The 6,324-nt window shown below is 35.3% G+C and overlaps 1 long non-coding RNA gene across 7 annotated transcripts; it reads right to left on the reverse strand.

Annotated features, from left to right (window-relative positions):
- Positions 1 to 523: 523 nt before the first annotated feature.
- On the reverse strand, positions 524 to 6,324 carry LOC122072137. Of its 7 annotated transcripts, none has more exons than XR_006138341.1 (6): positions 5,333 to 6,299; positions 4,044 to 4,084; positions 3,577 to 3,676; positions 3,081 to 3,320; positions 2,108 to 2,225; positions 524 to 1,160 (listed from the first exon to the last, which is right to left on the reverse strand). It is a non-coding gene; the product is annotated as an uncharacterized LOC122072137 (long non-coding RNA). The 7 variants fall into 7 exon arrangements; XR_006138340.1 differs by lacking the exon at positions 524 to 1,160 and adding an exon at positions 1,355 to 1,899; XR_006138344.1 differs by lacking the exon at positions 524 to 1,160 and adding an exon at positions 3,403 to 3,481 and having other exon boundaries at positions 1,996 to 2,225; positions 5,333 to 6,324.

Below are 6,324 nucleotides of genomic sequence, written 5' to 3' on the forward strand. Positions count from 1 at the left end.
GATATATATATATATATATATATACACACACACACACATACTAGTGAACTGTGTGTGTGTGTATGTCTAAGAGAAAGAGAGAGAGAACAAAATATCCACATCAAACTAAATGTATTTCAATCAAATATGATATCCATTGAAGCAATTAGCAATTTAAATTTCAAATAGTGATGGACAATTACAATTTTTTTTAGACAATCGATGGTTAAATGCTATTTTACAGCATGGAGAGAGAGAGAGAGAGTGAGGTTGAGAGAACACTTCCTCTCCTACAGAATTCATTTAAAAAACTATTATGTTTTTCTTGTTTTAAGATGATTATCAAATATTAAATTGTAAATTTCAAATAATGATAGACAATTACAAACCTTGAACTAAGGTAATCAATGGTTAAATGCCATATGTGTGTGTGTGTGTGAGAGAGAGAGAGAGAGAGTACCAATTCTAGTTGAATGCGTCAACTCATCAAATTGCTTAGAAATAATGACCTGCCAATTCTAGTTGAATGCGTCGACTCATCTAATTGCTTAGAAATGACTCCAATGTTCATGTTTCTCTGAGACTGCAACTCCCAATGGAATACAAGACAAAGATGATACTATGTGTCTATAAATTGCCAACAACTACCTTTTCAATCTAAATGTAGGCGTTCAACCGCTTCTAACCAGTTTCCACACTAGGTGGCCTCAACCATGAACCACAAAATTGCCCACTACGAAGACCACCATAACCAGCATCAAAGGAGGAGAACAAAATGTGAGATTGAACAATCTCCTTACCAAGCAGTAACCTCTGATTAAAAGAAAAAAAAGTTTCTTTTCTGACAAAGTCAACCAAGCGAAGAAAAGCCTTACCCCTATATAAAATAAAAACGCACGCCAAAACAAGGCGAGCCAAAGGCTCACTTTTGCCCAATTATTAGTAAGGCGCGCACCAGAATAAGTAAGCAAGGGATGAGCCCAATGGAGAGTAAGCTGATTTACAACTAGCCTGCGGTCGAGCTGATCATAGAGCACTCTCTCCCGGTGGTTGAGCTGATCGTAGAGCACCGTTGCCTTGACTCTGTTAGGGGCGCATCCGGCTTCTTGCTTGCTGGGCATGCTGAAAAATGGATGTGCGCTAGCACGCGCCCTGTAGTTTTCTTCGCTCCAGAGTTTGCTCTTGAGCGCACGTTATTGATAAAGAAACTAAACGATATTAGTAAAGCAATTGGGGGGAGAGAATAAGAAAGATATAGATTTTTTTTTTCAGTGTAAATATAGAAAGAAATAGATTGTGACAAGATGGAGAGAGAGTCAAGGAATTAATAGAAAAAATATATAATAAAGCTATTTCAGAAAGAAAGGAATGCGTGTGTGTGTGTCTCAGAGAGAGAGAGAGAGAGAGAGAGAAAGAGAGAAATATTCCAAATTGTCCAAATAAACAAAATAGTAAGATGCTCTAGCACCTTAAATGAGTTGCAATTCACCTATCAATGACGCTACAACTTTGAAACACATCACTGGAATCATATATTATCATGTTCAACAATGAATCATCACCCAAATGAAGAAAAATATGAAAAAGAAAAATAATTGAACATGAACAAAACAGAGAACAATTATTAGACCAACAATATAAATATATATTAAGGGAAAGATAAGTCACATCCAATTCATTGCAATTGTTTCAATAGTAAAATAATATTCCAATCAAATACATAAATATTGACTCCCTTGAATCCCCTTTTTTGGTTACCTCAAAATTACTTTCTCAGATCACAAATCTGTGCATATATACACAGGTATGAAAATGGCTATATTGTAAACTTTGGAGTATATTCGACTTTATTGGTCTTGTGCTTTAACAATCTAATCCACCACAAGCTCAACCTTGATAAGGCCTTGAAACAAAGAACACCTTTAAGAGAGATCAATAAATGATTCAGCAATATATACAAGAACAATAAATGACCCATTATGCTTTTTACCAATTTGAAAGAAAACTTCCAATCACTTAAAGTATCAACCAACAAAGTAGATTGAATGAGGTAGTAAGTGATACAAAAAGAAATCAGTAAATTGCTAAAACCTAATCACAAATGTGAGCCAGACTTTAGGACTCTTACATCTCTATCACATTCTTCAATGACATTCTTCCCAGCTTCCAATTTCAATCCACAAGCTTCCCTCCATCTCGCAATTTCTTCTTCAATTGTTGTTATTTACCATCATGAGGTCTTCAATCTTAAAGGAAGAAAACAAAGGAAACTCTAGATAAAATGAGGAATAGAGCATAATAGGAGAAGCACCATTCGAAAGTTCGTTCAGCTCCTAGCAAGAAACATAAAATTACTTTTTGGCCAGCATACTCTCTCTCTCTCCTTCATGTACAATCAGTTTTCTGCAATTTCCTGAGCTTGTTTCTCTATAAGACTCTGTAGACGCTGAATGTCTGACTTGGCGAAGAATAGATCATTACAACCAATAACTAAGCAATTGGAGTCCGTGTAAGATATTGATTTGCAAGGAATTGTAACAAGGTTTGGTATAATAAATTCTCATATTATATTTTAACTGATGCAATTATTGCTAGACCATCGTATATACATACAACAATATGTATCCCAAAAAACAGTTGTCCAAAATCAAGCACAAAAAATGCCTAAAACCCTCATAATTATTTCTCCCTACATATAACAATTGCCCTGTATATAGAACCACATCCATGATCACTACGTTAGCTAAAAAGAGGTTTCTTATCAGTTTCTTGCCCTGCATTTTTTTTTTTTTTTTCTCATTATTTCCAATATATCTCAAAAAAATTTACTCAAAATCCAAAACAGAAACGTTATGATGTGCGAGTTACTTAAACCATAATTCAAGGAGCCTTTGCTTTAAACCAATGTTTAACAAAATTGTGTGAAGATGAATTTGATGACAATCTTATAGGTTATACCAAACCACCCCATTTCCTTATCCTAGAGTGCTGGTGTTGGAATGGCTTCCCGCCCACTCTCCCGCTGTGAGAAATCCTCAATTATACAAGAAACAGTTGCAACATAAAAGTTCAGAGAGAAAGGATTGTGAATGGGATTATACCTCTATTGAGGTAATTTTCCATCGAGTCCTTGCCACTTAATTGTTCATCCAACGCATTGGTAGCCCAAGTTCTCAGCATGGGTAATGGAGACAAGGATATTTGGTGCCTTCTTTAGAAAAGGGAGCACTGGTTGGCCAAATGTTGTCTTGCCATTCTTCTGGTGGGTCAGATGCTGTCTTGCCATTCTTCAACAACACCAGTGATTTCCTAAAAGCTTCCCTTGCCAATTCTGTGTGTTCCTGTTGAAGATCAAAGAGAACATTTTGGTTAAACTTTACTTTTTAGGGTACAAAATTTTGGTCAAACTTTGCGGATCAATACCCACACAATGTCACAAACTTGACTTCTGACCAGAACAATGATTTGCTTAATCAGGTCCACCACGGTTGGTTTGACCACACTGTTCCATGGGTAGGAAATTCCAACTAATCACTAATGCATGAGTAGAAAGCCTACAAATAATGATACCTAGCAATCAGAAAGACACCAACTTACATGCTTTCAGATAATGATGAATGATTCCACATAAGAGTAAGCACTCCATTTATAAGCAATATTAAGTGTGAAACCAACTGCTGCACATGTGTTCGAGCACCTAGTCACAAGTTCAGCAGGTATTTACGCAATGAAGTTCCCAGAAAAAAACTCAGTTACAAACACCATAATAGGCTCCTTACAAGCCCCAATAAACTGTTGATACACAATAAGCACTGTTAGATGGTTTATAATGTCACAAGGACATGATTTTAATATCGACAAGCCACTAAATTAGACAGAGAAGGAGAACCAAGAACCAAACCAAACTTGAAAAAGAAAACGGCGAAAAAATGACACTAAATTATTATTCAGTAATACCAGGTTGTTGATATCAATTGATAAATGAGTTAAAACAACCTTAACTAAGTTTACAAGCTCTCTTGCAAAACGTGATTCTCTCTTAGCAATCTCCCCAGGTGTCTCACCTCTATGGACAATTGTAATAGTAGCCATCCGGTTTTTATAACTGCATAGGAAGAAAAACTTAATGAGAAAACTGTGATGCAAATAAAAAGAAAATCAAGCAAGTCAATTGTGAATTGTGATCAATAAGAAACGCCTCCAATTAAATGTAAGCAATAATAATTTTGTCTGTCGAAAATAAAACCAAAATTGCGAGCATTTTGAGGTCTGATCTAGTGATGTAACTCAAGATCATTAAGACTGAAGCAATAAGAAAATAAAGGCAGGGGAGGACGTTTCAAAAATTAAAAGAAAGCAAAATAGAAATCTGGGGAGATTCTCACTTAAGACAAAACCATCTAGGTTTGTCTTTTCAAGTCCCTATAATTAGTATAGACTATGAAGACAAAAAAGAACGAACAAGGAGTGTCAGACTCGGTGCCTAGAGCTCCTAATTGTCATCTGATTCTCTGGAAGTATCCCATATGAGCTATTACATATAGATTCCATCTGAAATTACAAAATGGTGCAGTACATCGGAAACGATGGTTAGGATGAACTTATTCAAGAAACCAGGACTGATGGATGCTTTATTCCATTAACATAAACTCCTCACCACTTCCTAAACATTATTCTGATTGGAAGACAATACATCATAAGAAATATAAACTTATTCAAGGATGTCATTTTATTTTTTGAATGTTCATTTGTATTTTAAGAAATCTAGTTATCTGAATATTTCTTTTTTGGCCTAACCATGCTATATGTAGAACTTATTATAATGAAAACTTATAGTTTCCAGTTTATAGCATATAGAGGCATATAATTTCTTATTTTTACAAGCAGACAAACATTCTTTGACAACCTAAGTAGGAAGGTAAGAGAACTGACAAAAAAATGGAAATTAAAAATATCAAAAGATATCAATTCAACAATTTCTGTTTATCTGAGAATATTTTAATCTATGGTGCTGAAAAGGCAGGGAGTGAAATTGGAGGTTAGCCCCAACTGGCAGAGATCAAAGAGAGAGCACTGGAGCAGGGGTGGTGGTGATCCTTTTCTAAAGGGGATGTTGCCCAAAATGGTTGCAATCAAAGTCATGGAGATCGTGTGCAGAGAGAGACACTCTGCAGAGATTGGAGAGAATGAGATAACATGAATAGACCAAGTATAAAATTAATAAAATACAACCAGGTTAGTAGGTTGCTTAATCCATCAGTTTGAGGAGCATATCAGTGAAGCAACTTTCCCTTGAAATAATTTAAGAACCAAATAATGAGAGAGAGAGAGAGAGAGAGAGAGAGATATGAACCTGTTTGAGTTGTAGAAATGAAGTCGATTCACTTTCCAGCGGTCTGCGTTTCTAAGTTGCAGAAAGAATCTGCAATTGGTTTAAATGATGATGTTTAGTTAATAAAATAAAGAAAGATAATGGCAAAGCTCATCAATCATCAACCTTATGAAAAACAAAAACTATGGATGAAAAATCCAACCTCAGTCTCCTTCACTAATCACTACCAAAATCCATCTCCACAATATTCTAAGAACAATTGAGGAAAAAGAAAGAAATCTACATGAACACGAGAAAGAAACACCTAAAATTGAAGTAGATCTAGTCGTATGTCTAAGCAGATTAATAGTATTTAGCTTAATCCACAATCTTCATATCAACATAGTCTACTCTGGAGTCTCCATTCCTTGGATTGATTGATGGTTTGACTGATACCAATATTATAGAAAATTGAGAATTTACAAATTAACCCAACTTCAACCTGCAGGAGACCCAAAACAAAGATAGAGAGAAGAGATTGGGTTAAGTCACAGATTCTAAGATCTTAATCCAAATCACACTCCTCAATTCCCCCGTCGAAAAACATCTCCTGGTAATGACATTCTCAGCTGCAAAACACTTTCTTTCCCATGAAAACAAGTCAAGATCACCACTAAGAACTCATATTTAATGGTTAATATGAATATGATCTTCGAGCAATTCAAACCAATCACAAAACCATGTAAATTCAGACACGGTTTCAGCAACTGAAAGGAACCCACAAGAATCAGGACTGGATTCTTAATTGGGGTTACCCTTTCAATTAAGATTGGTTGAAGACAAAGAGAAGAACATGAGAGAGAGAGAGAGAGAGAGAGAGGAGGAAAAGGAAAGTATATATAATAAAAAGGGAAAATATATTTGAGAAAGAAACGAAAGTGTGTGAGAGAGAGCACAGATAAGGAAGAGACGTGAGAGTTTCACAAACATAGAAACTAATTTTGTACAAAATATTTAATTATTTTAAAAAATAA

This window comes from Macadamia integrifolia, chromosome 2 (genome assembly GCF_013358625.1).
Source record: "Macadamia integrifolia cultivar HAES 741 chromosome 2, SCU_Mint_v3, whole genome shotgun sequence".
NCBI classification, from domain to species: domain Eukaryota; kingdom Viridiplantae; phylum Streptophyta; class Magnoliopsida; order Proteales; family Proteaceae; genus Macadamia; species Macadamia integrifolia.